Genomic DNA, 23,553 nt, shown 5'->3' with positions numbered 1-23,553 from the left:
TTTTTTTATTGAGTTTTTTATGATTTTTTTTATTTTATTTTTTAGTTTTTGTAGATTTGTTTTTATAGTTGAGATTTTTGTATTTATTGGGTTATGTATGATATTTGTATGTTTGGAGTTTTTTTGTTATATTATGTATAGTTTTATGTTTGTTATTTTGTTTTATAATGGTTAAAGTAGAAGTATATTTTGATGGTTTAAGTTTTAGGAGTTTTTGTTATATTATAGGTGTATATTTTATTTTATTTGGGTTTATAATTGGATTTGGGTTTGTTATGTTTTTTGAGAAGATAATTTTTATTATTGTTATTTTTTTTAAGCGTTGAATTTTTTGTTTTATAGTTTTTTATTGAGTTTGTTGTGAATAGAGATTGTTGGGATGTAGGTATTTTTTTTTGTAGTTTTGATAGTTCATTTTTAGAGGTTGTTGTAGTTAGGTTTATTTTGTATAGTTTGGTTGATATTTGGGTTACGTGATATAGTTTTTAAATGTTTTGTTTTAGTAGGATTTAGAAGTGTAATATTGTTTGTAGTATTTTAAAGATGGATTAATTAATTAATTATAGATTTATTATTTTGTTGGATATAATTTTTTTTAGGTTGTGAAGGTTTTTTATATTTATGGATTTAATAATGATTTTTGATTTAGTTGTTGGTTTTGAGGGTCCCTCCCTATTGTTATTTGGGTGATTAGTTTTAAATTGGGTTTTTTTGTTTTTTGTAATAGGAGTAATTGTTATTGGTTTAGGTTTTTTCATTTTTTGTTTTATAATATTTGATAGTGTATGATAAGTATATGTTAGGGTTTAATATATTGTATTGTAGTTGTTTTTGTATTTTTTTTTAGATATTTTTTTACTTTAGCTGGTTTTGGGATTTGTTTAGGGGGAAATTTTTAGTTTATTGGATTAGAGAATTTTTTTAAAGTTTTATTTATGTTTTTTTATATTTTATATTATTTAATTTTTTTTATATTTGGATTAGGTGTTTGTTTTTGTTTAGTTTTTTTTTTTTTAGTTTTTATTTTGGTAAAATTGAATATTATATACATGGAAATTTTTAGGTAAAGTATTTGTATAATTAAGTTAATGGTTTTTTTAACATTTAGGAAAAATTGAATATTTTTAAAAGTTGATATACTAGATTTAAAGGGAAAGAGATGGGTGAGGAGTTAGGAAGTTTCACTCTCTACTTTTTTAACAGGTTGGGTAATATTATTAATAAAACTCTAAAACAGGTTACTAAAACTAGAGGAGGAAATTAACAGAGCATGTACATCTTTAACTGTTTTTCATACTTTTTTACAGATTGTTAGTATTACACACATTACTATAACAAGTTGGAGTTGTGTCTCTGATTGGTGGAAATTATACATTAGGGACAGGATTGTTTTTACTTGTTGGTAGGGAAATAAATTTATGTGCTAAACAGACAGTATTATATTAAATAATTTTTTATCAAACAGCATAGTGATTATTGATGGTTGTAATTTAATATCAAGCGTTTAAAACTAGAATGTAATTATTAGGGGTTTTTTTTTTACTTTTTTTAATTTTATAAAAGGTGTAGAACAAGTAATTAAGGCCCCGTAAGTTGGGCGCCAAATATGTCCCGGGTTAATGATAAGATTTTCTTTTTTTGAGAGTGAAGGGTTTTGACACTTTTTTTTTTACTTTTAACAGAATTTTTTAGATGGAAGTGAAGAAAAAATTATTTATTTAATAAAATTACGCAGAGTGCCTTATAAGGCACAGGGGAAGGGGAAAAAACAAGGTGAAAGGCAGTTATTTAACTTGATTAAAAAGTCTTTTTTTCAGACGCAGTTTTTCTCTTTTTCGCCCCCCACCCGGGGCCGGGTGGAGCTTTCTGGAGAGCTCTGCTGTTTTTTGGCTTTTTTGGGTCTCCGGGTGGTAAAGGAGATCGAAGAGAAGGGGTCCAAACGAGGAAAAAGATGAAGAATGGAAAAAACGGGAATAGAGCTCACTCTGACCTTTGTCCAGCACGCAGTTTCTGCCGGGCGACGAATCCTCCCCCGGAGCAAGGCTTGGAGAAAATGTTTTCAAAACAACTCGCGGTTTTTTCTGCGGCTGGGTGCAGTTAAAGAGATAGGACCACACATTTTTACACTTTTTTTTTTTTTTTGGGCATATAAGCCAACGATAGGGGATAAAGGATTATCATATCATCAATCTAAGACAAAATGTAAGGAAATGGTCCTGCATTTTTAATTGGAAGCATGCAAAAATAAATTTTCAGAGCAATATAGCTGGTTGCTAGTGTGAAATCTGTGTAATAATATGTTGGAGTATAGGTATCTGTATTTTGTAAGTAGTATATGTTATTTGTGTGTGTGGTGTTAGTTGTTTGTTGTGTATTTTGGTGTTTGTGGTAGCTGAGGTGGTTGTTTGTAGGTTTGTGTTGGGCTTTAAAAGGGAGAGGGGGTTGCGTGTTCTGAAGCAGGTGAATTTTGGGGTTTTTGCGTGTTTGTAGTTGGAAAAAAGCGTTGCTTGCGGCACGCTGGTGGCCCCGTCCTGCGTGGCAAGTTCCCTCCCCCCTCGGTTCTCCCCCGCCGCTGGACGGCACCCCATTTTCGGAGCGGTCCGTGGGGAGTGGTGTCCCGCGGGGCCCCGAGCCGGCGGCGCCGCTCTCCCTCCCCGGGCTGGGGGCCGCCGGGTCAGCCCCCCCCCGCCCCCGCCCCGACCTGTGTCGCCACCGCCGCCGCCATACGCTGCGTGCCGAGGGCCCCTTTTAAGGGACCGGGAGAGGCGGGCGGGGCCATATAGTCGACCGCGCCGGTGCCCGCCCCGGCACACGCGGATCCCGCCAGCCCCCCGCGCCGTCCACAGCACCGCACGCTTCAGCAGAAGCCCGCAAAGCCCGGAAAATGCTGCGGTGGCACCCTCGGACTCCGCCTTTTGTTCAGGCAGCACAGTGGACGCATATTGCCTCCGAGAAGACCCCGCGGCCGCCCTTTTTGAAGTCGGCAACACTGCGCATGTGCGAACGATGCCGACGCCATTTTTGTAGTCCAATGCACCGCGCATGTGCGAACGATGCCGACGCCATTTTGGCACTCTACTGCACTGCGCATGTGCGAATGATGCGGACGCCATTTTGGTAGTTCACTACACTGCGCATGTGCGAATGATGCCGACGCCATTTTGGTAGTTCACTGCAGTGCGCATGTGCGAATAATGCCGACGCCATTTTGGTAGTTCACTGCACTGCGCATGTGCGAATGATGCCGACGCCATTTTGGTAGTTCACTGCACTGCGCATGTGCGAATGATGCCGACGCCATTTTGGTAAATCACTGCACTGCGCATGTGCGAATGATACCGACGCCATTTTGGTAGTTCACCGCACTGCGCATGTGCAAACGATGCCGACGCCATTTTGGTAGTCCAGTGCACTGCGCATGTGCGAAATAGGGGCGCCGCCATATTAATGGACGCGCCTATGCTTTTCCGGCCGCCGCCATCTTTTGTACGGAACAAATCAGGACCCCGCGCTATAGGTGACTGCCTTAAGCGCCTGATCGAAATTAAAAACTCGTATTTCACGCTTTTGGGACATTTATGCACTCAGCAAACAGCTTCAGGGGCGTCCTCTATACTGTCCGCGTCGCCCACGGGCGGCGGCAACCGCGCCAGCGGTGGGAAAAAACCGGAATTTGCCGATCGCTTTCGGGACAAAATGGCGGCCGACCCGAACCGCAGCGCGCACACCCGCCCCCAAAGACCACTCCGCACCTGTCCGCAGCGACGGGGAAGCCCGCCAAGCAGCCGAATCGCCGTTTTCGGGGTCAGGACTTCGCGGCCGCCATTTTGGTAGTCCAGTGCACCGCGCATGTGCGAAACGGGCGCCGCCATATTAATGGACGCGCCTATGCTTTTCCGGCCGCCGCCATCTTTTGTACGGAACAAATTGGGACCCAGCGCTATGGGTGAGTACTTTAAGCGCCTGATCAAAATTAAAAACCTGGATTTCGAGCTTTTGGGACATTTCTGCAGTTGCAAAGCAGGGTCCTGGGAATTACAATTGCTCTGTTACATCATAGTAAATGTGCACACTCAGCTAGAAGTAGGCACTGGGAATTGTCTTCTGTGACTTCATTCAGGAAACTGCTGCTTCTTTCTCTCTCTCATGCATAGGCACAGTTTCCCACAGAATATTTACCACTGGCCTTTTGCTTTCATCCCCCTTCTATTTTATTTCCATTTCATTCCCTAAATTCCTTACATCCTGATACTTTTCTTACTGGCTGGAAGATGACAATCATAAATGGACAACAAAAAAATTGCAGATGTTGTTTTTCACTTTTTCTACTTGCTCTTCCTGACCGATATGTGCTCTTTTTATTGCATCTTTAAAAGACTGCAATTGCCAGTGCTCAGGAAGGACTTGTGAAGTGCTACTTCTCCATCTTGGTCACCATGTCACAGAATCCAGCCAGAAGATGCCGGTCTGGCGCCGTACAAACTTCCAGGTCTGGGTAGAAAGAAAAAGTTCATGAAGTACTTTACCTCGGAGAACATTTTCCATGTTTTTAAAATCTGGCTGAATAGATAGAAAAATTGGCACATCAAGCCCGTATCCATTTCAATCCAGCATCACTTTAAACTGTTAAAAACTTAGGGGGTTTGGATGATGGTGCTACCACTTCTTAGATTACAAATTTGGCTCCGCTGATCTCAAAACATTTTTCCAAATTTTTTATTAAATACTGGACACTAAATAACACGTTCAGCCTTAGACCTGAACATATATTTTTCCTGTATGTAGGCTGTTTAACCCATGCACAGCCTACTGAAATTCACTTTAGCATTAAACCTGATTCATGTGGCTCAGTTCTGAGAGCCTTCCTGAATTGCACCTCCTGAAACGTCCACGTACAGAAATTTGAAATGGCCTAAGAAAAAAAATACAGCTTTACTGATCCTTTAAATGCCATCTTCAAGGAAGCTCATGTCTCATTTTGGGGAGGGAAGGATAACTGCATTCCCCTTCCTCCCCTGTGCCCTACGTGACACACTGCGAGATGGTTCAGAGGGTTTAGCTCAGCCTGAGTAGGAAGCGCTGCACAGCTCAGATGGCGGGTGCTTGTCAGTATCTGTTCCACGTGCTGTTCCAGTCAGCCAGGTCAGAGGGAAGCAAGGAAGAGGCTCAAAGAAAGAGTTCGGAGGTAGCGGTTGTATAATCATTCAGTCTCAATGTGCAAGCAGCCCAGGCCACGCTTCTGCTGGAAGTGTTCTGTGTGGTTTAACTCACGTTGCTGTGACCAAAACACCTGAGCAACACTTTGCTTTCCTTGGTGCATTTAGCACATCTCTGGTCAGCACACTTGTTGTATTAGGTTATCCAAATACACTGCAGTCTGACGGGATCCTTCTCAAGGCCTGCTGAAAGCACTTCAGTTTAAACGTCAGCAGCTTCACTGCTCATTTGTTTAGAACTTAGCAGAAGCACACCATAGATCTATTTTTCTTACTTGCCGTAAGAAACAGAGGGTATATTGAGTCTTTAAAATAGGACTCTGACATATCTTACCTGGAAAGGTTTCCCTGATGGATCAGCAGTGTGTTCTCTCTCCCTCTTCCTGCTGCTCACTCATCCCAAAACAGAACCTGGCTTTAACTGGTGTCTCCTTTCAACAGGTAGGAAATATTTCCACCCTACAGCCTTGCACAGTGTTTGGATAAGAATCCCAGGACTCCAAGGCCAACCACAGGCCTAGTTCCTGGCAGCTTTAGTCTGGCAGAAATACTGCCATTTTCACAATTTTAGGATGCAGAATCCCACATTTGGCTCTGGGCACCTGGCATGGAACAATGGCTCTTTTCCACAGGTAGGAAACATCTCCACCCTCCTGTCATGGACACACTTGCAAATGCAACTTGACCTAATCAAAACCATCTGGCAAGGCTTAATAACAACACAGAAGATAGAGTACATCACATGTGTGTTACCTCACTCACTTCAGTAGGGCTTTGTGAAAGGGAAAACCTGACCATTTGAACCTTTGTAGAAACCTGTTTGGTGGGATTAGGGACAGCAAGCTATATTGGTATCAATCATAGAAATAATTTCTTTGCATTGATTTTAATTTTTCACTACCCAGCATGACAGCTGGAAGTGCTTGTTCAGGGCACCAAATATAAACAAATATTGCAGCAATGATATAAAAGGATGCAAAACCGATAACCAGCTAAAAAGTGTTCTTTGCCCAAAACAATGATGGCAGCCACATGCCCTTCTCTCTACCTGGAAGACAGATCTTGGGGAGTGTCTGACAGCACAGGGGCTCTACACAATCTTCACCACTATGTTGACAGGCACTTGCCCGCAATAAAAATGCTTACTCTACACTTTTTTTATTTTAGGTGGGACTGTGGGGCACAGGGGGCTGGATCAGGCCCTGCCCCGAGAATCTCTCAGTCATCCTTGGATAGAGCTGAGGGGCCAGGGCCCCCCAGCCCCTCCACAACCCCCTCGGCCCCGTGATGCCAAGTTCTGCCCTGGGCACCAGCACAGCTGTCAGGTATAGACGTGCGCTCCCGATTTTATAAGGTTTGCGTGGGACTCTGCAATGGGGAAGGGGGGGCCACAGCTGTCCTGGGCTGACATTGGGCTCTACTGCCATGCTGTGTTAACAATGGATGGGGTAGCCAGACAAGCTGGGACTCTGCCCATGTCCCATGGGATCACCCCCCATCCCACTTGGGGTTCACCACTACAGCCCCATTCCACCCTGGACAAACTCTCACACCCCCAGGGGTGACAACATGGGCAATCCCCTCAAGCTGTGCACCCCCTCTCCATATCCCCGTGTCTCTGTGACATCTCCTCCTGTGTCCCGGCTCTGCCTCCCACACCTTTCTCCCTTCCACTACTCCCACTGCCTCTCCCAGCATCTCCAGCTTCTTGCTCTCACTTCAAAGTGTGGGACACCCCGTTTTGGGGGAGGACATGTTTGGTGCCAGGGTGCTGTCCAGACCCACCGAGGCTCTGCCAGGACAATGAATGTGGCAGGTACCAGCATGGGCATCAGGCTGGGGGCAGGAAGGGGGTGCCACCGTGACTCCTCCAAACACCCTGATGTGGTTCTGGGGGTCCACGCTCAGGGTGTCAGTGCTGGAGGATGACAGAGACTCCCAGATGGCAGGAGAAGGTCCAGAGCTAGGTGCTGCTGTGGCCCCAGTGCTGGAATATTTGGATCCAACTGACCCCCCTGGTCTGCAGCCATTGGAAGGGGCTAGGCTCCTCTTCAACAAGGAAGCCCCTGATTCCTTCACTAATCCCCTGACTTTCTCACAGGGACCACGCCATGATAGGGAATATGGGGAAGAGAGAAAGGTTCTGGCAACTTCTTGCCAAACAAGTGGTCTGGTCTCAGCTTGCCTCTGCTGATGGCTGGGGGGACGTCAGGCTGCTTAGTGACACTAGGACCTTTTATGCTGTTGTGGGGGGTCAGCGCTTTGCGGTATCCTTCCTGCCAGGAGACCGGGGAAGGCAGGAGGGACCCCCATGCAGACCTACACTACAGGGTGCCCCTCATTTGTGGCACATCAGACGGACATTCCTGAGGCAGAGGGATGCCCCTGCTTCAGAGGGTAACATTAGGCAGAGCAGGGGGTACCACAGCAATCCCAGGAGGAAGTGACAAGCCTGGGAGCACCACATGGGCCTCTTTGGGCTCAGGGTGGCCATGACAGGACACAGGACACAGGCCACAGGCCACATGGGCTGAGGAGCTGAAGGGGACAAGCACACAGTCAGTACCTGCTTTTGAGGGGACACACAGGCTGGAGGTAGGCGCTCTTTGGGATAGAGTGGAAGCCCTGACCTGGCGTCACCACAACAGCCACCCACGCCATAACTGGGAACACCACACTTTTCACCATTCCCAGCACAGATACAGATGGGGATCTTCGGTGAATTGTTTCTCAAGTGCCAAAAACCACATTGAAACACTGAAAAACTACAACCTCCCCTATCTGATCGAAGTACATCACATCTGTACCTGCAGCTCCAGGCCAAACAAACACACACACACACACACACACACACACACACAAAGAGACATTAGACAGGATGTGCAACAAGGGGACACGACAATGAGAAAAAACTCTCAGTGAGATGACTGCAATGATCGAGAGGATGCGGAATGAGATGGCCCAGGTGAGACTGACGGTGAGCTAACCAGGCCCAAAAAACCCCGGCAGAAGATGCTAACGTGATCACATTGCGAAAAGCTCGCCAAAATGGCAAAGATGGAAGCCCGTGAATCACGAAGATAGGGACAAGATTCTGACCACACACCCTTACAAGTCCTAGCCTGCTATAATGGATCACTGCCATGTACAGCTGTCGATACGGCTTAGAACAAGACTGTAAAAGGCTTCTGACTCGATGCTTCTAAAGAGATGCAGAGATTCTGATGCACGCCTGAGCTCGGGCATTGAAGGTTCAAAGATATCGGCGCCAAGCCGAGGAACATGGAGATCAGAGATGGTAAGGGTGGCCTGGCCTTTTAGATAATCCCCTCAAAGGGGTGAGGCAAAAGATATGCAACGCAAGACACACAAAAGACAGGGAACGCACGGTAGACAAGTGATGCGACACACACCAGGACCGCCCTGCCCTGCGCAACTCTGCGTTGTCATCAGAGTCCCTTTACGTGACCTAAGGGGCCCTTTTTTGGACATCCCCACGTCCAAAGCTAATACAAAAATCCCTCCCGGCGAGTCCTAGCCTGGCACCCGGCTTCCATCCCCTCTGTGAGTAATAGTGCTTGACTTATCCCTTAGACATCCAGGCATGTGAATCCGTGTCTGGTGACAAAGAAAACCTCCTTGACATCTCGGAAGTTCCTGCTGTCACCAGGCAGTTCTCTCTCTTAGTCTGCTACAAAAAAGAACGCCAAACATCAATGCATGAGCTAAGTGGAACATCAGCAATCTGTTACAAGAACGGTCAGTCACAATGATCAAGATGGCTGTGAGATAATGCTACGTTCAGAACGCTCCACGCATCCTTACAAGCTCTAAGACGTTACAACTCACACCTGGAAAGGATGGATGGCAATACAGCCGGGAACAAGGCCTCAAAACACATCTGACTCCACACTTCCAATATGCGGTTCCAAGAGATGGCTGAGACACGAATAAGAACAAATCACGCTGGCATCGGACTGAGAAGCGCAAATATTTGAGAACCCGGAGATGCCAACCGACGCTCGCAATAAAGCACAACAGACAGAGACAATTGATTAACGTGGAGGGGGAGGAGGGGTGGAACCAGGCCTCTGCGTTTACCGAAAGTGTCTCTATGGCTATTGAGAGATCACTCCAGCCAGCACTGCCTGGTGCTGCACAGAAAAGCCCTTCTCACACCCGTGCCGGTGTAAGGCACATATTCTCACTCACCCACGGAGTTGGATAACTCGTGCGTTACCAAAGACAAAGAATTCAGAGCGCTCAGTCAGCCGGAGGTTCCAGAGTTTATTCTGAAGGGTTCCGGGGCTAAAAGAGAACGAGACACCCCAGCCGTCTACATTTAAAGGGGCGGCTGGAGGGTCAGGGGAGAGGAGGCGGGGGGAACACCACAACCAGTGGGAGGAGGAAGGCATGGGATCAGGGGTTAGGTTACAGCTGGGGGGATTTACATAATTTGGGGAGGAACCATCGTGTTCTCCAGGGGGGAGGCTAAGATGGCTTCCACCAGTGGAGTTCTGCTGTATTGGAACTCCTCAGCTCCTCAGCAGTTCCTGAGATGGTATCTTCTACCCCAACAACTCCCCCTTCCTTATTTAAAGGAAAGGCCTCCCCTACTTGCTTAGTTAAACACTTCTTGAGGCAACCGAACAAGCTTAGAACAAGGAAAATTATTAGGATCACCCACAGTCCAGTTTTGACTAAGGATGCTAGCCATCCCTGAAGTCCTCACTGTCCGAAAAGATCGCCAATCCAGTCTGTTTCTTTTTCTGTCTTCAGTTCTTTGATTTGATCCTTTATTTTCTGTATCGTCGCGTGGATGCTCTGGCTATGAGATGACAGGTTAAAGCAACACAGTCCCTCGAATTCTTCACAGCCATGTCCATGGGCCAATAAAAGAAAATCGATGGCTGCTCTGTTTTGCAGTGTTGCATGCCTGGTGGTTTCTTCATCTTCAAGAAGCTGAGAGAGGGCACTCAAGGTTAGGTTAGCATGCTTTCCGAGCCAGCACTCAAGGTGGCTAAGTTCTCCTAAGGCTTTTGCTGCTGCTACTCCAGGCAGGAAAAACGATGCAGCAATCCTTTTAGACAATGACCAATTGATAATTTCGCTATCACAATTAGGATCTAATTGTTGTATATTTCTTTTTTGGCGGGCCAATCGAGTATGGTTTTTCCAATGCAGAATTTGGGTTTTGTTGGGTGCTAGTACAGAAAGCCTGCCAAGAGAGCACGGTCCCCCTTGGAGCTGGGATGGGATTCCAGACCACGCCTGATTCCCACAAATCAGGAACATACCTTTGGGCAGCATTTTGGGGTGTACAGATGACTCTGTTGGGATGACCTTTTTATCCTGACACCAATTACTGACAGAGTAAACCTTTCCCTGGGGTGTTGCTTTTCTACTATGCCTTAATTTCTGGTGTTCTGACCAGGATAATGCCATCCCTCCTTTCGGGCTGAAGACAAACTTGAGGCAAAGGGTAGCCTGGGAGGACCCCAATAATAGTAATTCGTGGGGTTCCTCTGGTGCTGTTGCCAGCGTGCTTACCCATTTCTCCCAAGCTTCTTTCTGGGGGAGCACCTCGTTTGCAAAAGGCAGTTCATCTTTGTGGAGAGGGATCCCCACCACGCATGATGAAAGTGAGTCACTGACGCTGCCCATCGACAGGCACATATGGTCTTGCTGGAGTGCTTTTGCCAATGTAACCCACATATTGGTCTTTGGCTGAGGGACAATCCATGTGACAACCTCTGGTGGTAACAGGATGCAGGAGGTCAGGAGAATGCAGAGGTAGGCAATTACAGGCATGGTGGTAAGAGAGGTATAGGTAGTCCTTTTTTCTGTGGGATTTCAAGCAAAAATCATTAAAAGATGGTTTTCTGTTACTTCTTTCTTTTTTCCCCCTCATCCCCCCTTTTTTTCCATAAGACACAGGTAATAAGGTTGTGGGTTAGGGAAACACATGAGGGTAACAGATAAGGGATTTGTGGGTTTGGGGAACTGCTTGAAGGCGGCACAAATAGCTGTTCACGTGGCTGGAATCTTGCGCCGACGTCTTCTCCAAGCGGCACTGGTTTCTTTGTCTGGAGTTTCTTTGTCAATGTCTGGTGTGTCATCTTTCGCCTGCTCAGGAGCTGTCACTGACGGTCTGAGGTAGGGCTTTACATATTTTCCTGGTATCCACTTGGGTCCTGAAGGTGTGGAAACACAAGCATATCCCCTCCCCCATACAATTAGTGAAAAAGGGCCTGATATCTGATGGCTTTCTGGATCTTTGATTAACACTGGTGGTTGTTCTTTCAATTTGGCTTGGGTCGAATTGGTAAAATGCCGGAACACAGGGGGGTCAGGCTCTTCAAACGAATTGTTTAAGAAATTTATTGTAAAAAGGGCTTTGCAGAGTCTCATAATGGGAGAATTGAGTTCTGACCCTCCCCGCTGTTGGTCTAGGACCCTCTTAATTGTCTGGTGGGTCCTCTCAACTATGGATTGTCCTGTGGGGGAGTGGGGGATGCCTGTAATGTGTTTGATGCCCCATGAGCTAAAAAACTCTTGAAGTTTGTTAGAGATGTATGCTGGACCGTTGTCAGTTTTTATCTCAGCAGGAACGCCCAGGGTAGCAAAAGCAAGGAGAAAGTGCTATATAACATCTCTTGCCTTTTCTCCTGCATGGGCAGATGCAAAAACAGCTCCAGAAAATGTGTCTACAGAAACGTGTACATATTTCAATCTGCCAAACTGGGGGACATGGGTTACATCTGTTTGCCAGACTTCACAGCTGCCTAGACCCCGGCAGTTAACTCCAGACCCTAATGATGGCACTTGGTAGCTCTGACAGCTAGGACAGGTTGCTACAATTGCCCTTGCCTGGTTTCGGGGTAATTTAAACATTCTCATGAGTGCTGGTACATTCTGATGGTAAAATTGGTGGCTCAGCTTTGCCTGAGCAAAGGTGTCTGGAATGTTAGGAGCTTTCACCGGCATAGCTAGAGCGTCTGCCCTCCAATTCCCTTCAGCAACTGGTCCAGGGAGATCGGTGTGTGACCTTGCATGCATCACATGGAACGGCTGCTTTCTGTGGGACAGCAGTAAAACAATTTTTGAGAGCAGTTTATACAATTTAGGATTTGACACTTCTTTTAGCCAGGCATGTTCTGCTCTGGCGACTACCCCAGCTACATAAGCTGAATCTGTTACCAGATTAATAGGTTCTTCGAACATCTCAAAAGCTCTAACAGCAGCCGCAAGTTCCGCAATTTGCGGTGAGCCTTCGATTATTTGGATATCGTGCTCCCACACTTGCGTTTCGGGATGTTTCCAAGTCACGACTGACTTATGGGATTTCCCGGAGCCATCTGTAAAAACAGTTAGAGCCTTGAGAGGGGTTCGACTTTGGAGTTCTTTTGGGGCCAAATGAAAAGCCGAATTGAATAATTTGTGTTTTGGATGATGATTTGAAATCTTGCCTGGATAACTATCCAGAGCAACTTGAAGGTGTTCATTTGTTTGGAGTATGTTTGCTAAGGATTCACTTTCCAATGACGGATAGATGCAGGTGAAATCACACCCTGCAAGGGTACGGAGGCGTGCTCTGGCTCTCATAATTAGTTGAGCTACTAGTTCCTGTCGTGTTGTTATGGTTTTGAGCGGCTGATGTGGTAAGAAAATCCACTCTATTATAAGAAGTGGGTCTTTTTGTGCAGTGTCCCATTGAAAAATCAGTCCATAAAGCCTAGGTGACTCACCCAGAACGATGAAATTAAAAGGCAACTCAGGACTTGTCCGATGGGCTTGGCGAGAAGACAGGGCAAGCTGTACCTTAGCGATGGATTCCCGGGCCTCCTCTGTGATGACTCGGGGCGAGTCCAGGTGGTCACAGCCTTTCAGGAGGTTAAACAGCGGAGCAAGGTCTTGCGTAGTAATTCCCAGCAGAGGACGAATCCAGTTTATAGAACCACACAGGTGGTGCAAGTCCCGGAGTGTCTTTGGGTTGTCTTTGATGTTGAGCTGCTGGGGTACGATGGTCCGTTCGCTGATGCGGAGTCCCAGGTAGGTCCACAGGCAGGTACGCTGAATCTTTTCCTGCTGGATCTCAAACCCTGCTTTCTCAATGGCTTGAATAGTTTTTTCTAGAGTTAAGTTCAGGTATTTATCATTTGGTGCACAAATTAACACATCATCCATGTAGTGGAGAATGATAGAACGTGCAAACTCTTTGCGGATGGGGGACAGGACGCGAGCCACGTACCATTGGCAAATAGTTGGAGAATTTTTCATACCCTGGGGTAACACACACCAGTGGTATCTGCGCTGGGGGGCTTCCTGGTTTAGGGATGGCACAGAGAAAGCAAACCGAGGAGCATCACTTGGGTGTAGGGGGATTGTGAAGAAACAGTCCTTAATGTCAATGACAGCAAGCTTCCAATTCCTAGGAAGCATTGAGGGCGAGGGCAGGCCAGGCTGTAGGGGTCCCATATCTTCAATGACTTCATTGATTTTCCTGAGGTCTTGGAGGAGCCTCCATTTGTCTTTTCCAGGTTTCCGTATGACAAAGACAGGGGAGTTCCAAGGGCTATTAGATGGTACAATATGACCTTTGGCGAGCTATTCTTCTACTAGGGATTCTAAAGCGCTGAGCTTCTCTGTGCTTAGGGGCCACTGGGTCACCCACACGGGGTCGCTTGTCTTCCAGGTTAGGGGCGGGGTGGAGTGCACCCCAGTGGCCCCAACTAAAAATCCTGAGATGGAGGTGGGATTACCAGCTGAGTCCCCCACTGGGTAAGGAGATCTCTGCCCCAGAGGGTAAAACCAGAGTCAATTACGTACGGGCGGATGGTGGCTGTGTGACCTTCAGGGCTTTCTATGATGATATTATTTGTACTCCTCTGGGAAGTTGCTGACCCTCCTATGCCTGTGATTCTGCCACCTGCTGGTTTGGTCTTCCAGTCCTGGGGCCATTCTGCTCGAGAAATGATGGTTACATCGGCCCCTGTGTCTACCATCCCCGTCAGGTAAGCAGTGGATTTATCATTGTGTAGTTTACAATGCATCATGGGCTTGTCTGCGCCTACAACTTCTGCCCACCATATGGAAGGTGTTCTGTGGCACGTGGGGTGGTTTTCAGGTAGTATGATAGCTTGTGCTACTACCTGACCCTTTGATAGAAACCAGGGAGTGTTGTTACAGGAGACAGAAATTTGTACTTGTCCATTGGGGTCTATTTTGTGCACCTCGGGTAAAATAAAAAGTTCGGGTGGACCATGCTTAGTGTCCCCGACTACTAGAATGTCCACAGTCCTGTCAAAAGGTTTTTCAAAGCCCACATATATGTGTTGTTGATTTCCATTGCGGAAGTGGTGTGTATCAGTACTTACAAGACAGAGTCTCTTGTCCGTTCTGCTGTGCGATGCGCTGTTATCATCCATGGCAGGGGTGGCAGGGCAGGGAGAGACGGCTGTAGAATTTGTGTCCCGGCGCGGGGCCGTGCCGCGCTTCAATGTTCGTTTCCCTGGTCCTTCTGGTGGTGATGCTGGCAGGGACAGCCTGGGGGCACAGCTTCAGTATTATTGTTAGTATTTCTCTTAACACGCTTTGGTTTAGGGCAGTCTTTGGCAATGTGTTCAAAACTCCCACAATTATAACATCTCCGTGGAGGTTTCTGAGATGCTGCTAGTGCTTCTGCTACCCCTTTTGAAACTGCTTGGGCTATGGCTGCCTCAGGAGATGCTAATTTGGTGCAAGCCTCAATCATCTGATCGAGGGTAGGAGGTGGGTCTAGTGGGAGTGCCTGGAGGACTTTTTTACAACTCTCATTAGCATTCGCCATAGCTAATGCACGCAGCAGCTCCTTTTGGGCTTCTGGATTCCCAACTTGCTTTTCAACTGACTCTTTTAGTCTATCGAAGAATTTTATAAAGGACTCATCGATAGTTTGTTTTATGGTGGAGAAATTTAGAGAGGGAGTGGAATCCGAGGGGGTTGAGAGCAAAGCTCTGTCAGCCTCTCTTTTGATATCTTCTAAAATCAGTTCAGGCAATTGTCTTGCCTGATCCTGGGGTTTAACCAGGTTTCCTTCCCCGCAAAGATCATCCAGTGTTATGTGAGCCCTGTTGGGATCTCTGTGATATACCTGGAGGAGGTCTTTTAATTGTTTTCTCCAAGTTCTGTCCCACAGCATGTATTCTCCAGGTGACAGAAGGCATGCCATAAGATTTTTTATATCATGTGGGACCAGTACATTCGCAGCAAAGGTAGCTTTGAGTAGGTTCTTAAAGTAAGGGGAGTTACGTCCAAAATCTTTCCCTGCCTTGCACATCTCTTTTATCTGTGCATATGGGAGGGCATCCCAGCGGGGGTTTCCTCCAGCTCTATTATAATGGACTGGAGCAGCAGTGACAGAGATTTTGTTGGCTAATTCCCAGTGCCCCTCGTGTGCTGCTTGTCTGCGTATATCAAGCCAGGGATCCTCTTCAGAATCGCTGCTTTCCTCATCCGAAGAAGAGCAGCCAGCCCGAGGCCGGTGCCAGCGGGGCTGGCTCTTCCTCTGTCGCTGGCCGGCTCCGTTGCCGTGGGAACCGGGGAGGAGCGGGGCTGCAGGAGTGGTGCTGCAGGGGAGGGGGGGGTGAACGAGGGTGGGACCCGCGCCCGGATGGGAGCTCCCCGCGGGGGACAGGGCCGACGCAGGGCCGACACCCGACACCGCGGGGGGGGTGAACCCGGCGCAGGGATACCCGATGATGCAAGGGGCGGGGCCGATGCCAGCCCGGGAATTTTAAGCTGATAAGGATCAGGCATGCTAGCTTGTATCTCCATGTGGGCCGCGCCATATGGACCCGCGGGGGGGGGGGTAACGCGTGGTTTGTGCCGTCTCGTGAGAAACATGGAGTCAAGGTAGGGAGGTTTTGGGGAGCTGGGAAGAGGGTGAGGGACAGGCTCGAGCCGGGGTGGCCAGACCCGGCTGGAGCGGGGGATAGGGGAGAGAGCGCTCCTTCCCCCTGGGGTTCCGAGGGTTTGGGGACAGCGGGGGAGGGAACAGACACGGGGGAGGCAGCACGAGAGAGATCTGAATTTTTAGGCAGAACTGTTTCAGTCTTGGCGTTCTTAACAGACTTATAAATCACTACAAACAAAGGGAGAAAATTAGCAACCTTTCGATCCCCAGCCTGTGTGAGAACAGTCAGCTCGTGTCCGATTTTATCCCAGAAGCTAAGAGACTGAACAGCAGTTACAGAAACATTTGGAAAGATGTTAAAAATCCAGCGAACAAAACATTTCAAATTCCCCTTAGAGAACTGGGAATTATCTGACTTAAGAGTAGTTTTAAGGGAGGTATAAAGCTCTGATTGAGGACGGGTTAACTTCCCACCCATATTCCCCAAATAAATTCTTCCCAACACCGAAAGAAAAAAATAAGGAGAAAAACAAAAGAAGGATTCACCCCAGCAAAGCCTCACTTACCACCTCGAGGCTTCCGAGAGTGTAAAAAAAAAAAAACTTTCGGCGTAGTTCTCTGGTTTTTACCGATTTCTCCTGTCCCAGACAAACGGAGATTTCTCGGCTGCCTCTTTAAACAGATCTAATAAAACTTAGACCTGTTTTCGAGGGAAGTAGCTGCTCCGATCGTGACATCTATGGCATAAAGCATTCCGAGACACTTTCAGGGATTTTTCAGGTCCCTGTATCAAGCGCCACTTAACGCGGAGGGGGAGGAGGGGTGGAACCAGGCCTCTGCGTTTACCAAAAGTGTCTCTATGGCTATTGAGAGATCACTCCAGCCAGCACTGCCTGGTGCTGTACAGAAAAGCCCTTCTCACACCCGTGCCGGTGTAAGGCACATATTCTCACTCACCCACGGAGTTGGATAACTCGTGCGTTACCAAAGACAAAGAATTCAGAGCGCTCAGTCAGCCGGAGGTTCCAGAGTTTATTCTGAAGGGTTCTGGGGCTAAAAGAGAGCGAGACACCCCAGCCGTCTACATTTAAAGGGGCGGCTGGAGGGTCAGGGGAGAGGAGGTGGGGGGAACACCACAACCAATGGGAGGAGGAAGGCATGGGATCAGGGGTTAGGTTCCAGCTGGGGGGATTTACATAATTTGGGGAGGAACCATCGTGTTCTCCAGGGGGGAGGCTAAGATGGCTTCCACCAGTGGAGTTCTGCTGTATTGGAACTCCTCAGCTCCTCAGCAGTTCCTGAGATGGTATCTTCTACCCCAACAATTGATCTGAGACATCCCAAAGACAGAGCAGACGACAAAAGACGCCAGACAACGTGACACAAACTGGAACTGCTCCGTGGTGTGCATCCTTACGGTTGCAAACAAAGTAAAGCTGCTGCCGCCTATGGCTCTACTAAGAAGTCCCTCAGAGAACATCTCTTTCCCTGAGCTAACTTTTAGATCTCTCACAGGAATTTCTGGCCTGCTACCCCGCTATCATCCCATCTCTGGGTTATGGCCCCCAACTTATCTTTTAGACGGCCGGCAACGGGAATCCACGCTGGACGCAAAGGGAGTCCGCCTCGGCTCTCTCGGAAGGCCCCGGTATGGCTGGTGAGCTCCTTAGTTGGCTACGAAAAAGAAAACCAAAGTCAATGCATGAGTTTAGCGGCACGTGGGACAAATCCCCACAATCCAGCTCCTTGCCATTTCCTAAGTGCACTTAGGCCTTTAAGTCTCCAGCTTCATCCCCACTTGAAGGCTGTGGCTTTCATTATGATGGACACCTGGGTTACCGAGAGGTAGAATTACGTGCCGTTACTGTGAGGAGGGGGTGTATTTGTGCGCCTTAGCACACATAAATGCACCTGCTGGTCTTGGGGAAAGGTCTCACGGGGCCCCTCATTGGACACTATTTCCCACTGTGCTGCCTTCAACCCCTCACCCCACCCCCCTGTAATTCCTAACCTAGTGCCCTGCTCACTCTCCTTCTCCTTGTAATGATCCTTACCTTACGTACTGGAAGCCTCAGCTTTGGATGTCATCTTTGACAAGAGGCAGGTCTCTTTTTTGACATGATGAATCTGATGAAAAAGTTTCAAGCGCCACACTTAACACAATCAGGAATTTCAGGAAGTTCCAATGCTTCTTAGAAAAAGAAAACCAACATCAAAATACAAATTCTGTTAAATTACAAAGCACAAAAGCATCTTACCAACTCTGAACACACAACCCAAAATAATGAACTTAAATACTCACTGCATTCAGTGCTACCTTCCTCACCATGTCTTCAAAGCCTCTCTTGCTTTAGATGCCAAAAGCACCTGCTTGAAAAAACCTGAGCTGAAAAAGCCCCTTCCTTTAAATGAGAAGACAGCTCTGACTCCAGTGAACTCCAGAGAAAAAATAAACCACTTAGCCAAAGGCTGGGGTTAATATACCCCTGCCTGGGCCCGCCTCTCGTTCCCAGCATGCCTGAAAAAAGGGAGAAGGCAAATACCATTGGGTATCAAAGCCCTCAGAGCAGCTGTGGCTCTTAGGTTCCTCTGACTTACCTTTCTGGTGAGTAAAGGGCTTGACAGAGAAGAAAACTCTTCAGGGAAATTACTATACTTTATTTTTTTATACAGCTGCATCAAGCAAAAGGGCGTAAATCGGGTAAGAAATAAAACTTTGTGTTTTGGCAGCATACCTGTGTACGTTGAATAATTTGTTGCTAACTTGTAGAATTATTCTTTGCTGATTGCTAAGTAGTATTCCACATGTGACCTAAGTAGGGAAGATTAGTAACGATGTGAATGTTGTACTGAGCTCTCTAATTAGGGTGTTACGCATTATAAATAAAAGCGAGAAAAGCAACCGACTTTTGCGGGCCATTGGGGTTAAGAATGCGCAAAGCTCGCTACCGTATGAGACTTCTGGTACCGGGGTACAGGTAGAAGCGTTTGCTGCTCCTTGAAAGGCGGGGGGGGCAGGTGGAGAAGAGTCAGCTGCTTGTTCCCTCCCCTACACAGCCTATTGTCTGCCCTAAAACACTGGGGTGCCATAACGAGATGCGGCGAGAGGGAAACTCACGGCACTCTCAATATGAGATATAAAGTAAGCTCCATTTTATTTCACCAAACGAGAGACTTATATACTGTTACAGACATTTCTAATTATAGATACACACACACACCTGCAGCTGTTCTCACACATTCAGGGATCCTCCTGCTAACTCCCTTATTCCTTTCTCATAACACTTCTGACTCCTAATCTTTCTCATGACATTCTTCCCACAGAACATTCTCAGGCAAACAAACCACTGCAGCTTGTTGGAATCTTACTGAGGCCTGACCATGTTAAAGCCTTGCTCAGGCTTATTTAGTTAGCATGAGTTTTGCTGGAAAACTGCATTTTCCAACAGTGCCAGGCTTTCATTTTTGTGGAAAAGAACCAGTCTTCTCCGCCGCTATTTTGAAATCTGAAATAGAATTCCGTTGGCAGTTTGGAACTTGGTGTCCTGGCGTTTTGAAACTGGGTTATTTTGGCATTTTGAAACTTAGTTATTTTGGCATTTTGAAACTTAGTGTTCTGGTACTTTAAAACTGACACTTTGCAACCTGTTTTTCTGATGGTTTGAGATTTGTTTTTCTATTATTTTGAAACTAGCTTATTCTGGTATTTTGGAATCAGATTTTGTTTGGGGGGTTTTTGGTGTTTTGGAACCTAATTTTTCTAGGCCGGTTTTTGGTATTTTTTTGAGCCCGGTTTCTTTATTATTTTCTGGAGGGGGGGTTGTGCGTGTTGGTGTGGATTTAGGGCTTTTTGTTTGATTTTGGTTTTTCTTGGCTTTTTTTTGATTTTGGTTTTTGTGGCTTTTTTGTTTTGTATTTCATTGTTTAGGAGTTTTTTATTTTTATTTTTTTTTTTACAACTTACTGGAATTCCCGACTGTATAGAGTGTGATGCTTGAAATTTTTTCAGCAGGTTCATAACGTCACGAGGTACCTGCCTCACATCAAAGACGGCATCCAAAAGTGAGGCTTCTAGTAAGTAAGGTGGGGATCTGTACAAAGTAAGTGACCTGCAGATGGACTTAGAGCGCCCGTCGGGGAGACCCCGATCGCCCCAGGATCTGTGACAGCCGGTCTGAAGGTGAGACTTAGAGCACCTGTCTGGGAGACCCCGATCGTCCCAGGATCCGTACAAAGTAAGTGGCCTGCAGGTGGACTTAGAGCGCCCGTATTACGGACCGCGATCGCCCCGGATTCTGTGAAAGCTGGCCTGAAAGTGAGATTTAGAGCGCCCGTGTTCGGGACCCCGATGGCCCGAGATCTGTATAACGTAAGTGGCCTGCGGGTAGACTTAGAGCGCCCGTCTTGGAGACCGTGATCGCCCCGGGATCTGTACAAAGTAAGCGGCCTGCAGGCTGACTTAGAGCACTCGTATCGGACACCCTGATCACCATGGGATCTGTACAAAGTAAGATGCCTGCAGTTGGACTGAAAGCGCCTGTGTTGGAGACCCCGATTGCCCCAGGATCTGTGAAAGCTGGCCTGAAGGCAAGACTTACAGCGCCCGTCTTGGAGACCGTGATCGCCCCAGGATCTGTGCAAAGTAAGTGGCCTACAGGCTGACTTAGAGCACTTGTATGGGACACCCTGATCACCCTGGGATCTGTACAAAGTAAGTGGCCTGCAGGTGGAGTTAGACCACCTGTCATGGAGACCCCGATGTAAGGGTCGATCCAAGAATTGAGTTCTGTCTCAACATTTCTCATCAGAAATTACAGGTGCGGGACTTATGCAGAGAATGCTGTGTACTTGCCTAAGGCTGGTGCGGAGCGAATGCTTCGTGCCCACCTAAGGTAGTACGGAACGAATGCTTTGTGCCTACCCAAAGCTGATACGGAGCGAATGCTTTGTACCTGCCTAAGGTGGTACAGAACGAAGACTTTGCACCTGCCTGAGTTGATACAGAACAAAGGCCTTGTGCCTGCCAATGTGGGTATGTGACGAAGGCTTTGCACCCGTTGCCCTGACACCCATTGTGAAAAACCTGCCGACCATGCCTCGGACTCTCCTCCCTTGACCCTGCCAAGTGGAGATTGGCAAATCTCCACAAGAATTAAGGGGGGGCAAAGGCGGCTGGCAAGGAGGGACCAGGTGTATGGACTAGCATAAAAGACAGCTTTGGAGTGGCTGAACTCCGAAGATCTTCCCCACCGAAAGATCACCTTGATCTTTGCAGAGGCCAAGGAACGCCGACTGAACGGGACTCCAGGGACGCCGGACGTCTGTGGACCCGTGGTGGTAGCTATAGCCCCTTTCCTTCCCTTTCCTCCCCATCTTTTCCCAATTTTCTCTCTTTCTCTCTCTATCGCAGGCCGCTTTACAGGCCAAATTAATAAAGTTCCCCCTTGGATTGAAATTTAACTCCCTTGACTTGTTGCATTTTGTATTTTCTTTTCCTTTTTGCACTTTGAGATCGTAGCTGGTATGAACCATCACGCGTCTGCTCATGAGTGGACCGTGACACCCGATTGTCCCAGGATGTGTGAAAGCTGGCCTGAAGGTAAGACTTAGAGCGCCCGTCTTGGTGACCCCGATCGCCCCTGGATCTGTGACAGCTGGTCTGAAGGTAAGACATAGAGTGCCTGTCTGGGAGACCCCTATCGTCCCAGAATCTGTACAAAGTAAGTGGCCTGCAGGTGGACTTAGAGCGCCTGTCTTGGAGACCCCGATTGCCCCAGGATCTGTACAAAGTAAGTGGCCTGCAGGTGGACGTAGAGCGCCCGTGTAGGAGACCTGGATTGCCCCAGGATCTGTACAAAGTAAGTGGCCTGCAGGCTGGCTTAGAGCACTTGTATGAGGCACCCTGATGGCCCTGGCATCTGTACAAAGTAAGTGGCCTATAGGTGGAGTTTGAGCACCCGTTTTGGAGACCCTGATTGCCCCACGATCTGTACAAAGTAAGTGGCCTGGAGATGGATTTAGAGCGCCCGTGTTGGAGACCCGGAGAGCCGTGCGCTCTGTAGAAAGTAAGTGGCGTGGAGGTGGACTTAGAGTGCCCGTGTTGGAGACCTGGTTTTTCCTGGGATCTGTACAAGCTAAGTGGCCTGGAGGTGGACTTTGAGCGTCTGTGCTGGAGGCCTGGATGGCCCTGCGCTCTGTACAAAGTAAGTTACCTGGAGATGGACTTAGAGTGCCCGTGTTGGAGAGCTGGTTTTTCCTGGGATCTGTACAAGGCAGGTGGCCTGGAGGTGGAGTTAGAGTGGCCGTGTTGGAGATCTCTTTTTTTCTGGGATCTGTAGAAGGTAAGTGGTGTGGAGGTGGACTTAGAGCGCCCATGTTGGGGACCTGTTTTTTTCTGGGATTTGGAGAAACTAAGTGGCCTGGAGGTGGACATAGAGCATCTGTGCTGGAGGTGTGGATGGCCCTGTGCTGTGTATAAAGTAAGTGGCGTGGAGGTGGACTTTGAGCGTTCGTGTTGGAGAGCTGTTTTTTCCTGGGATCTGTATAAAGTAAGTGTCCTGGAGGAGGATTCATAGTGTCTGTGGTGGAGACGGTTTTTTTTGCAGGATCTATATAAAGTAAGGGGCCTGGAGGTGGACTTAGAGCGCCTGCGTTGGAGACCTGGTTTTTCTCGGGTTGTGTAGAAAGTAAGTTGCGTGGAGGTGGACTTAGAGTGCCTGCGTTGGCGTCCCGGGTTGGCCTGCACTGTGTATAAAGTAAGTGGTTTGGCAGTGGACTTAGAGGAGTCGTGTTGGAGAGCTGGCTTTCTCGGTATCTATGCAAAGTAAGTGGCTTGGAGATGGAGTTAGATCATCTGTGTTGGAGATGTGTTTTTGTGTGGGATCTGTGTGAAGTAAGTGGTGTGGAGGTGGTCGTAGTGCGGCAGTGGTGGAGATTTGGGGTTCTGTGGGAGCTGTATGAAGTAAGTGGCATGGAGGTGAATGTAGTGTGCTTGTGTCAGAGACTTGGTCGGTGATGGGATCTGTAGAAAGGAAGCGGTATTGGTGCGTATTTAGAGCATCGGTGGCGGAGCGACGCACGTCCTCGCGCCGTGCATGTAGTAAACGGTGGGAACATGGAATTAGAGCGCCCGTGTTGGAGAGTCGGTTTTCTGTGGCGTTTGTGGAAAGTAAGGGGCGTGAAAGCGGATCGATAGCGTTTGCGGTGTAGATTGGGACGGCTACGCGGTCTGTAGAAAGTAAGTAGCATGTAGGCGGATCGCGAGGGTTTTGGTTGGATACGTGGAGTTGTTCGGGGGGTGTTTAGCGGGTAGAGGACGTCGAGTAAGTTTTTGGTATGTGTCAGGAGGATATGCCGTAGTTTAGCAGCGTGCGATAAAGAGGCGGCGTGATAGTTCGTGGATGCGGTACGAGGGCGTACGAGAGATCGGTCACGCGTGGCGAA

The 23,553-nt window shown here is 47.8% G+C and overlaps 3 long non-coding RNA genes across 5 annotated transcripts in view; all 3 read right to left on the bottom strand.

Moving 5' to 3' along the window:
* LOC146423447 (uncharacterized) overlaps positions 1 to 23,553 on the bottom strand; it is a 169,903-nt gene that overhangs the window by 5,468 nt on the left and 140,882 nt on the right. The window contains exon 1 of one of the 2 annotated variants that reach the window (XR_014847531.1): positions 2,517 to 2,696. The exons of the other annotated variant lie outside the window; for it this stretch is intronic. This is a non-coding gene — a long non-coding RNA (uncharacterized LOC146423447). Of the gene's footprint in view, positions 1 to 2,516; positions 2,697 to 23,553 lie in introns of those variants that run through there. 2 annotated transcript variants of the gene reach the window in all.
* LOC146423456 (uncharacterized) lies at positions 9,490 to 10,853 on the bottom strand. Its single transcript, XR_014847542.1, has 2 exons — positions 10,767 to 10,853; positions 9,490 to 10,178 (listed from the first exon to the last, which is right to left on the bottom strand). It is a non-coding gene; the product is annotated as an uncharacterized LOC146423456 (long non-coding RNA).
* LOC146423455 (uncharacterized) lies at positions 17,645 to 18,548 on the bottom strand. 2 transcript variants are annotated; one of them, XR_014847544.1, is made up of 3 exons: positions 18,409 to 18,548; positions 18,174 to 18,298; positions 17,645 to 17,784 (listed from the first exon to the last, which is right to left on the bottom strand). It is a non-coding gene; the product is annotated as an uncharacterized LOC146423455 (long non-coding RNA). The 2 variants fall into 2 exon arrangements; XR_014847543.1 differs by having other exon boundaries at positions 18,174 to 18,301; positions 18,413 to 18,548.

The sequence above is a fragment of the Lichenostomus cassidix genome, unplaced genomic scaffold (genome assembly GCF_008360975.1).
Source record: "Lichenostomus cassidix isolate B80296 unplaced genomic scaffold, HeHo_3.0 HiC_scaffold_742, whole genome shotgun sequence".
Classification (NCBI taxonomy): Eukaryota; Metazoa; Chordata; class Aves; order Passeriformes; family Meliphagidae; genus Lichenostomus; species Lichenostomus cassidix.
Note: the sequence above shows the minus strand (reverse complement) of the source record. Positions and strands in the feature narration are given on the sequence as shown.